This window comes from Sminthopsis crassicaudata, chromosome 6 (genome assembly GCF_048593235.1).
Source record: "Sminthopsis crassicaudata isolate SCR6 chromosome 6, ASM4859323v1, whole genome shotgun sequence".
Taxonomy (NCBI): domain Eukaryota; kingdom Metazoa; phylum Chordata; class Mammalia; order Dasyuromorphia; family Dasyuridae; genus Sminthopsis; species Sminthopsis crassicaudata.
In genome coordinates this window covers 121,359,358-121,373,844 of record NC_133622.1, presented here as the reverse complement: position 1 = coordinate 121,373,844, position 14,487 = coordinate 121,359,358, and the positions used below count along the sequence as shown (strand labels likewise).

Sequence of the window (14,487 nt, the reverse complement as noted above, 5' to 3'; positions counted from 1 at the left end):
ATTTAAGATAATTAAATTGCTTTGTAGACTTTAAAGCACTATAGAAGTGTCACTATTATTATTCAGACAAAAGGAAGAGGAGTAAAAAGTTTTGGTAACTGAATGTGTTCCAGAATATTGCCAGTCATGGAAGAAAATTTTATGGTGCAGAGATAAACCAAAATAACACAGAAGAAAACCTGGAGTTTGGAAAGTGCTGAGGGTGCTACAAAAGAAAAATAGATGTGAGTTAGGAAAGACAGGCAATACTCTGTTTATTCCAGTGCTGAGCATTCTATGAACCTGGCCACTATTTTAATTGATTTCTTATTCTAAGTTCCCAGTTCCATTCATTAAAGATTTTATCCAAAAGAGGGAAGGGGAGGTGTTCAGATATTCCAATTTTGTTTCTTATAATTATACAATTCAGTTAATTTTTTTTCTTTTACACTTATATTTCTATAATTGCATATATTGTTGTCCTGCTTAGTCTCATCTCACTCTTTTATTAGTTCATATAAATCTTGCACTTCTTTGAATTCAGCATCTTTTGTTTCCTATGGTGTAGCAACATAGATGGACATTGACTTTGTTTCAAATTCTTAGCTCCTATGAGCTTAAAATGCTCCTATGAACATTTGGTTGTGTATGTGACTGAGGTTTCTATTTGTTGCATATGTGACCACTATTTCTGTTTGTAACTTCTTTGGGATATGTGCTCAATGCTGAAATCACTGGTTCAAAAAGTATGGAGTTTTAATAACTTTGTTTAAATTATTCCAAATTGTTTTCCAGAATGATTGGACCAGTTCACAGTGCTACATACACAGAAGTGTATTAGTGTACCTCTCTATATTTATATAATTGCTGACTATTTCACATTTATCATTATTAATGATTTGGAGCAGTCTTTCACATGTTTATTAATAGTTTTTCAATTCTTTTTTTGATCAACAACATTCCTGTAAAGTTCTCATCCGTCCTCTGCTTTCACACTTTTACTGATGGGGGGAACATATTGTCTCCTGGAACAATCCATTCCATTTTTGTCTGGCTCTTATTTCCAAAAAGTCTGATCAAAGGTTTCTGTGGTTACTTCTAACTCTGAAATTACATAAAAGTTCTCTTTTTATTGCTTAAAAATCTGTCCTTCTGTAACTTCTACCTGTTGCTTCCAGTTCTTTCTAAAGAATTATAGAGACTAAGTCTAGGCCCTTTTCCACATGATGATTCTCCAGATATTTGATAATAGCTATTGTGTATCCCTTTTAATTTTCTGTCTTCAGGCTAAACATTCCTATTTCCTTTTAAAAAATCATTTCTTATGATGTATTTTTCTGTCTTTCTCCACTGTAGTTACCCTCATCTTAAGTTTGCCTGTGTCCTTTATAGCATGTAGTACTTAGATCATGATGTTTTCTGTAGATTCTTATCAGTATAAGGAGAGCTATCTTGCTATTTTGTGTGTAATCTATATATACACACAACTACATAAACACATACATATATCATTTATAGCCTATACATGTGTAATTTAGGATTTCCTCATGTAATGTATCACCATATAAGCTAGAATCATGGCTTAGTGGCTTCAAATGCCAGGAAAACTTAAGTATTTCAAGTTCAAATATTACCTCTGACATGCTGACTCTGGGAGCAAGCAATCTGCCCAATACCAATCTCTCATTACTGTAGGAACTAAACTAACGACTATAAACCCCAGAATGGATTTTGATTTGCATTCTAGAAATTTCTCATCAGGACCATCCTGTACTAATATCACGGATTTGGTTAAAAAAGAAACATTTAAAAATTCAAATCTGTGAGCTGTCACTAAAAGAACTCTTTGACCCAAGCTGGTAGAGTTTTTCATGGGGAGAATCTGTATTTCAAACATTCAGACCCAAGATCAAAGGAAAATTCTTTGTTCATCATGAGTCACTTAATTGTGAACAGCACTGCTGCTGTATTTCTCTCATAGATGTGACTCTCCTTATTTAACTCTCAAGTCATGTAAAAATATATAATTAAACTGGCCTAAATCATGGCCCCTCTAAGTTGGTGCCAAGGAATATGTGTTGAGTAATGGGTGTTCTTTTTTGCCCCTTATCTGCAGAGATGATAGTAGGCTAGATCTTCTGAGATCTTTCTCCAAATATTATAGAAAAATAATTATCTCTGAATAGAATAATAACAATAATGCTAACAATAAATATTATAATAACTCATGTAATAGTGTTTTCCTTTTATGTAATTTGGAGATAATAGATGTATTATTTATCTTATAGACTTTTTGTGAGGAAAGGAATTTTTAAACCTTTTAATTAAGTTTGTTCCTCATAGGAAAAAAAAATCAGTAAAGTGGTATAACTATAATTATCCCCATTTTATACATGAGGAAATTGAGACCCAGAGTAATTAAATGATTTTCCTTATGAATTTTAATATAAGGAAATTAAATCAGCAGGTAAGATCATGGGCTTAGATTTGGAAGCTTAAGTGGCTTGCATGCTCAGTGCCAGAGACTCAAAATGATTTTTCATGATATAGAATACTGCCTCTAGAAGCATTGCTTCTAATGGAATTAGATGAATATAAGCCATAGGATCATAGATTTAGAGATTACTGATAGTAACCTTTTCGTTTTACATATAAGGTAAGCTATATTGACCTGTTCAAAGCTAGTCATAGACAGTAAGGTTTATGAATTGGAATTCCAAATTCAACAGTCTTTCCACTGATTCTCACTGGTGTAATAGCTTGGATTTGGAAATTAAGAGGTGACCTTTGAGAAGGAAATCATATACAAAGAAGTAAAAGTAATCAATGTCAGTCAACAATAATTTATTAAGCAACTAAGTGTGAGGCATAGTGTTAAGTGCTAGGTCAAAAAGAAAGGCAAAATAACAACAACAAAATCCCCAAAACTCATACTGCCAAACCTGTTACTGCCCTCAAAAAGCCCACTTACTAATTGTGGCAACTGTGTTAGCACCCTAGGTACCTTAGAATCAGCTGGAGTCAGGATAAGCAAAAGTCTTTATTCTTGGTCTTTAGCTGTAGAAGTAAGGATCTCTGTGACCTCACCTCGTCGTCTCTCACAGAAGTGGCTCTGGCTAGTCTCCCTCCACCTCCTACTCCCTCCCACAATTCTCTGTATACACCAAATGATTGGACCAGCACAGGATAGTGGGAAGGGCCATTTTCCAAGCATTCTCAGGAAGGTGAGAACCCCCAAAAGGAGGTGATCATGCCCTCTCCTCACTTCTCAGGAAGGGAGGTGAAAGCACTAAAAAGGAGATGACCACGCCCTCCCTGACATCTTAAGAAGGGAAATGAAAAGCACCAAAGGGAAGTGGGGATTGCTAGTGGGTTTCTGGACTGAAAGGTCTTATTAGAAACAGGTATGCACAAACCCATCAGCATGGGAGGTATTAAACAACCACATAGCAATAATGCACAGGCTATTAGCGATGACTCTCCCCACAGCCAGGGCAGGCTCAATATGGTGTAACAAACATGAATTGTAGATGCAAGTAGTTATATAACAAACAATATAAATCAACATGGTGTTGTAAAAGATTTCCAGAAGTCCTAGAAGGAGGATATATAAACAACAGTCACACATACACCTTCTTCAGCAGCCAAGAGATAGTCCAAAACCAATCTATTGTCCATTGCTTCACGTGTCAGGGAATCCAATGATTCCTGTAGATTTTGAAGTCCTGCAACAGTTTTATCATTTCTCAGAAAATCCAATGATTCCTGAGGGTTTTCAAGTCCTACAACAGTCTTATCATGTCTCAGAGAATCCAATGATTCCTGAGGGTTTATAGAGTCCTACAACAGTCTTATCATGTCTCAGAGAATCCAATGATTCCTGAGGGTTAATAGTCTTATCATGTTTCAGAGAATCCAATGATTCCCGAAGGTTTTGAAGTCCAACAACAATCTTTTTATGTCTCAGGGATTCCAGTGATTCCTGAGGATTTTGAAATCCAACAATTTTTGATGTCCGTGAGTCAAACTCCATAACTACCATGCTCTTTCAGTGGTGGGCATAGTCAGCAATGGAACCACCTGATGTTTCTTGGGTCTTCTCTGTTTCAAGGGTCTGCTCCATCTCTCTCCAATGGACAATGCGAATACGCTTGTTGGCACCCATCTGATTCTTTCTCCATCTGTGGAGATACAAGCAAACCCTCTCCCCCAAGCAGTTAACCTATCTGGTCCCTTCCATTCACCACTTTTTGGGTCTCTCCACATCACCTGGTGATTATCTAAAGATATTGGAGCTGCTCGCACTGGACACTGCCCTTCCAGTGGGTTATAAAACCTGTCTGCTGGAGCCAGTGCATCTTTGTCAAAAAATCAAGAAGTTAATAGTCTAAAGAGCTAGATTTAGAAGTTCTCTAGGGTTACCTGTGGCTCCCCCTTTCTTTTGTTTTTGGAGGAGCGTCTTAATATCTGTTCCTTCTCTCTACTATTGTCTGTCCTTGAGGATTAAAAGGTATGCTAGTGGTGTGTAAAATCTTATACTGTGCACAAAAGTGTGCAAAATGTTTAGAAGTATATGCAGGTCCATGGTCTGTTTTTATTGCTTGTGGTATACCCATAATTGCAAATGCTTGTATAAGGAATTCAGTGACCACTTGGGCTGTCTCTTTTGCTGCTGGTATTGCAAAAATGAATCCTGAAAAAGTGTCTATCACAATATGGATAAAAAACAGACGACCAAAAGATTTATAATGGGTCACATCCATTTGCCAAATTTCATTAGGTCTCAAACTATGAGGGTTCTTCTCTGGAGGGAGCGTAGGAGCATGGAAAGGAATGCAAGCTGTGCTTTTACTGTGCTCCTAGCTTCCTCTCTTGTTATTCCAAATAGTAAATGTAAAGCTCGAGTAGCCTGATCGTATTTAAAATGAGATTCTTGGGCTTCTTGAAATAAAGGAGTATTGGCCAACATGGTTAGAAGGTTATCTGCCTTTGAATTATCATCAAAAATAGGACCTAGAAGTCCACGATGAGAGTCGACATGCAAGATATAAATCTTACCTGGATGCTTTCTCACTAGCTCTTGAAATTTCTTAAAGAGCTGATAAATATTAGAAGCTGCAAATTTTATTTGGGCTGTGGCAATTCTTTGTATCACACCTACTGAATAGGCTGAATCAGATATTATATTTATATCTCCTGGATAATAAGTAAGAGCTAGAATGATTGCATACAATTCATTCTGCTGAGTGGACTGAAAAGGAGTTTATAGTTAAGTCACGAGAGTATAAGTGCAAATATTATGTTTGGATGCATCTGTAAAGGTAGTTGGTCCTTTAAGAGGAACTTTAGAAACCTTTTCTTCAAGAATCCATCGCCAATTATGTAATAGTCTGGTTATCTTTAGTGGAGATCCGTGTGTAAAATTTGGAGCATGGCTAATAAAATTTGCCACTCTGGGATGGTTTCATAAAATACACTAATTTGTGCATTGGTATAAAAGGTGTATATCTTGTCAGGTCTTATCCCAGATAATTGTACTGCTCGTTTAATGGCCTCTAATAAAATTCTAGCCACAAGCATTGGATGAGGAATAAGGCTTTGTTCTGGTTGTGCTGGGAGGTTCACCCACTCTATCACACTGTCTCCCTGATGAAGGATTGCTGTGCTTCTTGTGTAGCAAAAACTGCTATTTCCAAGGGTTTTTGAGTGACTCTTTCAACCATGTTGGATAAAGCCAGTTCAACTTGTTTCAAAGCCTCTTGAGCTTCTTTTGTAAGATGGAGTGGTGAGTTTAAAGCTCTGTCTCCTCTTAAAATGTCATACAATGGTGGTAATTGATAGGTAGTCAAACCTAACACGGGACGCATCTATTGGATATCTCCTTTCAATTTCTGAAAGTCATTTAAGGTGTTTTGCTTCTCTGTTCTTAAGGAAAGTTTTTGTACTGTAAGCACCTTATACTTATACTTCATATCCTAAATATTGAAAAGGAGCATGTCTTTGAGTTTTTTCTGGAGCTATGTGCAATTTGTAGTTCCTTAGTGTTTCCATGATCTTTTGTAGACATGCTTCTAACATTTGTTCCTCAGGTGCACATCCCAAAATATCATCCATATAATGCAACAATATTACTTTTGGAAATGCTTATCTTACTGGAGCAAGAGCAGCTGCAACATACATTTGGCACAGAGTAGGGTGTTTTTCATTCCCTATCGCAAAACTGTTTATTCATATCTTTTACAAGGCTCAGCTAAGTTAATGCTGGGCACTGAAAAGGCAAATCTTTTCATATTCTCCTTAGCTAAAGGGATAGAATAGAAACAATCCTTAATGTCTGTAACCTACAGAGGCCATTCTCTAGGCAATTGAGTAGGAGATGGAAGTCTAGGTTGAAGAGTTCCCATAATTTCCATCTGTTCATTTACCTTTCTTAAATCAGTCAACATCCTCCATTTTCCAGATTTCTTTCTTACAACAAATGCTGGAGAATTCCAAGGACTTAGAGAAGGTTTAAGTGTCCTTGGTCAAGTTGGTCCTGTACTATATCTAATAAGGCCTGAATTTTTATCGCTCTCTAAGGGCCACTCTTCTATCCACACTGTATATCAGTTTTCCATTGGATAGGTACAGTTGAAAGTATTTGCAGGCCTTCAACAGCAGCCCTGCCTAAAAAAACGAAGTACTCATTTTTAACCCTAATTGTTGTAAAATGTTTCTTCCCCACAGATTGATAGGGATTTTTTCAACTATAAAAGGATTAAAAACTCTTTCACCTTCAGATATCCATCTCAAAGGGATAGCACTAACTTCTGCTGCTATTGATCCTCCTACACCAGACTGTAGGTGTCTGCCTTAGTCTTTGACCAGTGACTGGACCAGTTGGCACCTTTAACGACTGTACAATCTGCACCAATGTCTGCCAATCCTTCTAATGGTATGCCATTTATATAGATAGTGAGCATAGGTCAGTCAGCTGTCGCAACTGCTGTTCAGTATATTCCTGGATTTTGTTGCTTAGAGTCAGAATCTGGGAGACTATCACCAGATTGCTTATTAGGAGTCTGTATCAGTAACCTGATGCTACTACTTCTCTTGGTTGATAAGTCACACATTGTCTACCTGTATTAGTGACTGGGATATTATCTACACATTCCTCAGTTTCCCACATTAGTGTATGGATGGACACTGTTTTGTAAATACACTCAGGAAGTGAAATGGTCAAGCTTACTGTCCCTGGAGCCAAGGGATCCATAGGCTGGAGAGGAACAGATTTTACCTTTCCAGGGGGTATCTCAGTTGTCCCAGCTGCATACAACTCTGTTCTCCCCAATTGTAATCCTTTTCTCCCATCAGGTTGCTTCCTGGCTGATTGATCATGTCTGGATACTAAACTTCTAGGCACTCTTTAAGTGTAGCATTGGCTATTATCATGTCCCACGTGTTTTTTTCTTGGGCCCCTCATCCCATTTCCCTGAAGCGGTCTACATTATGATGCCCAGTAGAAGCCTCTGTTGCATTTTGGACCTGGGGTATTGGGACTTGTTCTCCCACCCTGTTTTCTCACTCTGTCTCTATGCCAACATTGAGCTTTCAGATGCCCTACTTTACCGATTGAAAGCATTGAGGAGTCTCTCTAGAATTCCCTTGCCAAAAGGGACCCTATGTTTTCATGTTGGGATCTTAGGAAGTCTGCATCATAGCCTGGCTATAAAAGGCATTTGTGCCCACTGTGGCACAGCGTTTTATGATCTCCTCTAAAGGAGCATCCTTGTGTAATCCTAATATAATACTACAAACCTCATTAGCATTTTCTTTAGCAAGTTGCCTTATCATAATGTCTGTTACTGCATTTTCACCATTAGTTTGTGTGATAGCTGTCTGCAAATGTCTCATAAAATCAGCAAAGGGTCCATTTGGCACTTGTGCAATTTTTTTAAGGCCTCACCCTTGTCATTTTTACCGGGGAAAAAAGCCTTGATAGAAGCAGCAGTTTTTTCATATGCTGCTAAGGGTAATTAATCTCTACTGAAATGTCTGCATAAGAACCTAGACCAGTTTGCTGGTCATAGGTGATTGGAGAATTAACACCACTATGATTATTTTGTTGGGCTTGTGTTCTACAGAGCTCATATTCAGAAAGCCACAATAAGTTTTGTCCAGGTCCTAAGCATGTCCTTGCTATAGATTTTCAGTCCCTAGGTGTCAAGACTTTATAAGCCATATTCTGTAATAACATCTTAACATGAGCTGATATAGCCCCATAAAGAGTGCAAGCTTTTTTCAGGTCTTTGAGGATTCTATATCAAAAGGAGTGTCCCTTGTACTTTCTTGACCTGAAGAGTTAAACTGTTGAATCACTAGATACATATTGATTTTCAAATCATTTAAATCCTGGCCTTCTTCTGTGGCTTTTAAGTAGTGCCTTTTTCAATCTAGTCACAGGAGGGGGTGACTGCTGGGGGGGAGGTGCTGGTGATATCACTGCCTCTCCCACTACTCCTTCTCCCTCCATCCTGGAAGGTGAAGTTGATGGGGGCATGTCAAGAACCAGTTCAAGTTGTTGGGATTGAAGCTGCCTGGTCAGAGCGAGAATCACCACACCCTTCCCTGGCCCTTCACCATGCCCTTCATCATGCCCTTCATCCTCACTTAACTCCATATGCCCTCTAGTGATATTGCTATTAATCTGTTCATTGTCTTCCTCTTTTTCCTCACATTTCCTCATCTGGCTGTTCTTAAAATTTTTCTTTTTTCTATAATTTGCAGGATTCTTTAAGGCCAATTGTATTATGTTGTATATATAGAATGTTTCTTTGGAAATTGAATCAGAACCATTATCATAATATTCACAAAGTTGATCTCCTACTAGTTTCCAATTATCTGCCCCTATATCTTCTTTACTGAAGAACCAAGGGGACGTACATTCTAATGTATCCAGGAATCCATGAATCTGCTCCCAAATCATAATTAAACCCTATCTCTTTATCAGTCTGAGTGTGGTCTCTGTAGATCTCCTTAGGGGTGGGATTGGGGTTGGGTGGGAAAGAATCTTTGCCTAATATCTGCCCCATTTCAGCTAGAAAAGGTTACTAGTTTAGCCCTGTTTGTCTATTAAAATACCCTATTTCCTGGTCCCCAAAGGCTTCTTCAGTGAAATTAGGGTCCTTGGACCCGAGTTGGGCACCAAATGTGGCGATCGTGTTAGCATCCTAGGTACCTTAGAATCAGCCGGAGTCAGGATAAGCAGAAGTCTTTATTCTTGGTCTTTAGCTGTAGAAGTAAAGGGAGTGGACAGTAGGATCTCTGCTACTTCATCTTATCCTTCCTCTCTCTCTCTCTCTCTCTCTCTCTCTCTCTCTCTCTCTCTCTCTCTCTCTCTCTCTCTCTCTCTTTCTCTCTCTCTCTCTCTCTCTCTCTCTCTCTCTCTCTCTCTCTCTCAGTGACCCTGGCTAGTCTCCCTGCACCTCCTAGTCCCTCCCACAATTCTCTGTATACACCAAATGATTGGGACACCACAGGATAGTGGGAAGGGCCATTTTCAAGCATAGAGAATTGTCCATTAGTCTCAAGTGCTCAATTGTCTCACCTCAGTGCACTGACTCTAGTTTCAGCCCCTTACAACTAATGGGGGAAGAGAATCGACAAATAACTTGGTACATATAAGATGCATGCCAAGTAATGGATGGAATGTAGTTTGAGAGGAAAAGATGCTAGTTACTTGGGACCAGGAAGGGATTCCTGAAAATAAGTGATTTTCAGCTTAATAGTGAAGAAAGCCAAGAAAATAAAGACGTGGAGAAGAGGGGTCAGAGCATTTTAGGCAGAGAGAACAGCCAGTTCAAAGGCAAGAGAAAGGAACTGAAATGTCACTTAAAAATTATTTAGTGTTTTTTCCTTCTCCAGTTACATGTAAAAACAATTTTTAATGTCAGTTTAAAGAAATTGAGTTTCAAATACTCTCCCTTCTTTTCTCCTCTTCTCCCTCTCTCCACTGAGAAAGCAAGCAGTTTAATATAGGTTATACATGTATAGTCATGAAAGACATTTCTGTAATAATCATGTTGCCAAACAAAACGTAGGACACCCCCCATACCTTCAAAAAATAAAGTTAAAAAATAATATGCTTTAGTTTGTATTAAAATAGAATCAATTCTTTCTTTGGATATTGATAGAATTTTTCATCATATGTTTTTCAGAAATATCTTGGATCATTGTATTGCTGAGAATAGCTAAATCATTCATAGCTGATGACCTTACTGTATTGTTGTTTCTTAGTCACTATTCCCTAATTGATGGACATCCCTCAATTTCCACTTTCTTGCCTCCAGAGCTGCTATGCATGTTTTTGTTCATATAGATCATTTTCTTTTTTTTTTTTTCTTTTTTTGTCTCATTCGGGATATAGATCCAATAGAGGTATTGCTCGGTCAAAGGTTTTATAACCCTTTGGGCATAGTTCCAAATTGCTCTAAAGAATGGTTGGATCAGTTCACAACTCCACCAACAGTGAATTGTTTTATTTTTCCCATCTCAACAATTTGTCATTTTCCATTTCTGTCCTATTAGTCAATTAAATGTGTATGAGGAGGTACATCAGAATTGTTTTAATTTGCATTTCTCCAGGCAATAGTGATTTAGAATATTTTTTCATATGGCTATAGATAGCCATATTATCTGAAAACTGTTCATATCTTTTGATCATTCATCAGTTGGGGAATGGCTCTTATCTTTATAATTTTGACTTAGTTCTCTATATGTTTGAGAAATGAAGCCTTCATCAGAGAAATTTGCTTCAATTTTTTTTTTACAGTTACTATTGTTAAATGTATTTCCCTCTACCCTATTTTCCTCCTTGTTTATTTTCTCTGTCTTTTCACCCTGTCCCTCATCAAAAGTGTTTTTGCTTCTAACTACCCCTTCCCCAATTTTCTTTCCCTTCTATCTAACTCCTCCCCCCCTCCTTCTTTATACCCCTTCAATCTTATTTTCTCACAAGATAAGACTGATTTCTACACTCAATTGAGTGTATATATTATTTCCTTTTGGAACCAATTGTGATGAAAGTAAGATTCACTTACTCCCCTTTAACCTCCCCCCTTTCCTCTTTTTCTTTTATTTGAGATAATTTATCCCATCCTGCCTCTTTGTTTCCCTTTCTCCCGTGCATTCTTCTCTCACCCCTTAATATTTTTCAGATATCATCTCATCTATGTCTATATCTTCTATCTATATATACTCTAACTGTCCTAATAATGAGAAAGTTTTTACGTGTTATAAGTATCATTTTTCCCCTTATGATTTTCCTTTCCCGTTTACCTGTTTATGTTTCTCTTGAATCTTGTATTTGAAAGTCAAGCTTTCTGTTCAGCTCTGGTCTTTTCATCAAGTTCTCTCTTTCATGGGATGTCTATTTTTTCCCTTGAAGATTATACTCAGCTTTGCTAGGTAGATGATTCTTGATTGTAATTGTAATTCTAGCTCCTTTTCCCTCCAGAATATCATTATTCTAAGCTCTCTGATCCTTTAATATTGAGGTTGCTAAATATTTAGATATTCTAATTGTGGCTCACAATACTTGAATAGTTTTTTTTTCTGAATGCTTGCAGTATTTTCTCCTTGATCTGGGAACTCTGGAATTTGGCTATAATATTCCTAGGAATTTTTGTTTTGGTATCCCTTTTAGGAAGTGATTGAGTTAAATTTTTATTTTCTAGAGTTTTTATTCTGTTAACAGTTATTCTGTTCTAGAGTATCAAGGAAAGTTTTTGAAAGATGAAATCTAGGCTCTTTTTTTTTCTCAATGCTTTCAATTAGTCCAATAATTTTTAAACTATTTCTCCTGGATTTATTTTCATAATGAACAATATTCAAGAAATAGCAAGTAAACTACTATATTATTCAAGCATTTCAGTGATATCTGACCTTTATGACCTCATTTGATGTTTTCTTGAAAGAGATTCTGGAATGCTTTGTTGTTTCCTTCTAGCTCAGTATACAGATGAGAAAACTGAAGCAAACAGGATTAAATGAATTATCCAGGGTCACACAAATAGTAAATGTCTGAGGACAGATTTGAACTCAGCAAGATGAATTACCAGTCCAGGCTCAGCACTTTATCCAATTGTGAGCTCCTACTCCTCAGGCTGCCTGAGACTATTATAACTGGATCTTAGAGTAAATGATGAGGAGTAAGGTACAAAAAAGAATAGAAAGGTAAGAGGGACCTAGATTAGGAAGAGTTTTTTTTTTTAAATGATAGCTTTTTTATTTTCAAAATATATGCAAAGATAGTTTTGAACATTAACCCTTGCAAAACCTTGTATAACAAAATTTTCTCCCTACCTTGCTTCCACTTTCTCCCTTATACAGCAAGTGTTCTAACATATGTTAAATATGTGCAATTCTTCTTTACATATTTCCACATTTATCATGCTGCACAAGAAAAATCAGATCAAAAAGGAAGAAAAAACTAAGCATCAACAAAAAAGGTGAAAGTACTATGTTGTGATCCACATTCAGTTTCCACAGTCCTCACTCTCGGTGCAGATAGCTCTCTCATTACAAGGCTATTGGAATTGGCCTGAATCACCTCATTGTTAAAAAAAAAAAAAAGCCAATTCCATTAGAGTTGATCATCACATAATCTTGTTGTTGCTGCATACAATGTTCTACTTGATTCTACTCACTTCATTTAGCATCAGTCTTTCCAAATCTTTCTGAAATGATCCTGATGATTATTTCTTTTCCTTTTTTTTTTTTTTTTTTTTTTTTTTTTTTGCTGAAGCAATTGGGGTTGAGTGACTTGCTCAGGGTCACATAGCTGGGAAGTGTTAAGTGCCTAAGGTCACATTTGAACTCAGGTCCTCCTGACTTCAAGGCTGGTCCTCTATTTACTGCTCCACCTAGCTGTCCCCCTGATCATTTCAAAAATAATATTCCATAACATTTATGTACCATAACTTTTTCAGCCATTCTCTAACTGTTGGACATCCACTCAGTTTCTGTTCCTTGTCAGTTTAAAAAGGGCTGCCACAACCTTTTTTGCACATGTGGGTCCTTTTAACTTTTTTATGATTTCTTTGGAATACAGATTCAGCAGAGACACTGTTACATCCAAGGGTAATCACGGTTTGATAGCTCTTTGGACATAGTTTGAGGAAGAGTTTTAAATGCCAAACAGAGAACTTTATACCTGCTCTTAGAGTTAAGAGAAAAGAGTTCATAGAGTATGAGGTGAGTGGAAACCTGAGCTTTTGGAAAATCATCTGACAAGATGCAAAATGGAGGATTAGAGTGGAGAAAGACTTGAAGCAGAGTCTGTAGTGTATAGACTACTTTAGTTCTCAATGAGAAAGACAGTGAGAATTTGAATGAGGCTGATAGCCATCTGCAGAGGAAGAGTAGACAAAAAATTGCCAGATAAGCAACAAATGAGGTCTGTGGAGTAAATGGAAAGAAAAGTTGAAAAGGATATTGAAGTTATAAACAGTCTGCCAGATAACTGGGAGATGGTACTACTCTTGATACTAATAGGGAAGTTCAGAAAAGAGGAGGGTTTGGGGAGAAAGATAATGAGTCCAGTTTTGAACATGTTGAGTTTGAGATAGAGACTTCAGTTGGAGGTGTCCAAAGGGGAAGTGATGATGGAACATTGGAGCTTAGGAGAGACTCCTATTAAGCTTCCATATGTAGATCTGGAAAGCCTGTCATAGAGATGATACTCTTTCTTATGAAATTACTGACTTCTGCTAAGACTTAGGAAGTACCACTTTATGCATGTGGCCTTTCTGGATCTTCCCCAATTGCTTATGACTTTGCTTAAAGGCTTTGTTTCTGTTTATTTATGTACCAGTTGCCCATGGGCAACTTTCCTCCTTGCTTTCCTCTCTTTTGATTCAATTTATCTGGACTTCATCATAGAAGCTAAGTGGGAACAATAACAGATCTGTTTGGGTCTATTGGGTGAGTTTTAAATCTTCCATTTATAAACTATAAACCTTCTGGTGAAATGAGGACCTCCAATCTGTATGGTATTTTTGCAGCACAATAAAGGCAAAGATCTTTGGGCTTTATTATCTTCCCTGATGCAGAAAAGGGCCCTAGCATATGAGCTGCCAGTATACTTTAAAGCCCCGCCCCATCTTTAGGCCTTGCAAATGAATTCTACAAGTGAATTTTTAGGATGGCTAGTTCTTTCCTTCTAACCTGTAGCTGGATTCATTTATATGGGCTATCTTCTTCAATTAGAGTATGTATTCCTTGAGAGTAGGGATTGTTTGGTGTTTTTTTTTTTTTTAACTTGTATCCCCAGCATTTTTATAGTGCTTGAAACATGAGTTTATTAATTATTCATTCATATGTATACATTGTTCCCCCTTGTTAGGATGTAAGTTCCTGAAACAGTGGGACTATTTTACTTGAGTCTTAATGGAGGGACTGTTACTTCATGTACATATGTAAGCAACTCCTCAAGGAGTAGTTAAAGGTTGACTTTGAGAATTTTATTCA

The 14,487-nt window shown here is 37.3% G+C and overlaps 1 protein-coding gene and 1 long non-coding RNA gene across 4 annotated transcripts in view; one reads left to right on the top strand and one right to left on the bottom strand.

Annotated features, from left to right (window-relative positions):
• The window catches only part of LOC141546955 (uncharacterized), a 28,339-nt gene extending 25,038 nt beyond the window's left edge, over positions 1–3,301 (bottom strand). The window contains exon 1 of one of the 2 annotated variants that reach the window (XR_012483472.1): positions 2,951–3,301. This is a non-coding gene — a long non-coding RNA (uncharacterized LOC141546955). The remainder of the gene's footprint in view (positions 1–2,950) is intronic. The other variant, XR_012483471.1, reaches the window with a different exon arrangement.
• The window catches only part of PPA2 (inorganic pyrophosphatase 2), a 119,222-nt gene that overhangs the window by 43,234 nt on the left and 61,501 nt on the right, over positions 1–14,487 (top strand). The gene's annotated exons all lie outside the window — the stretch shown is intronic.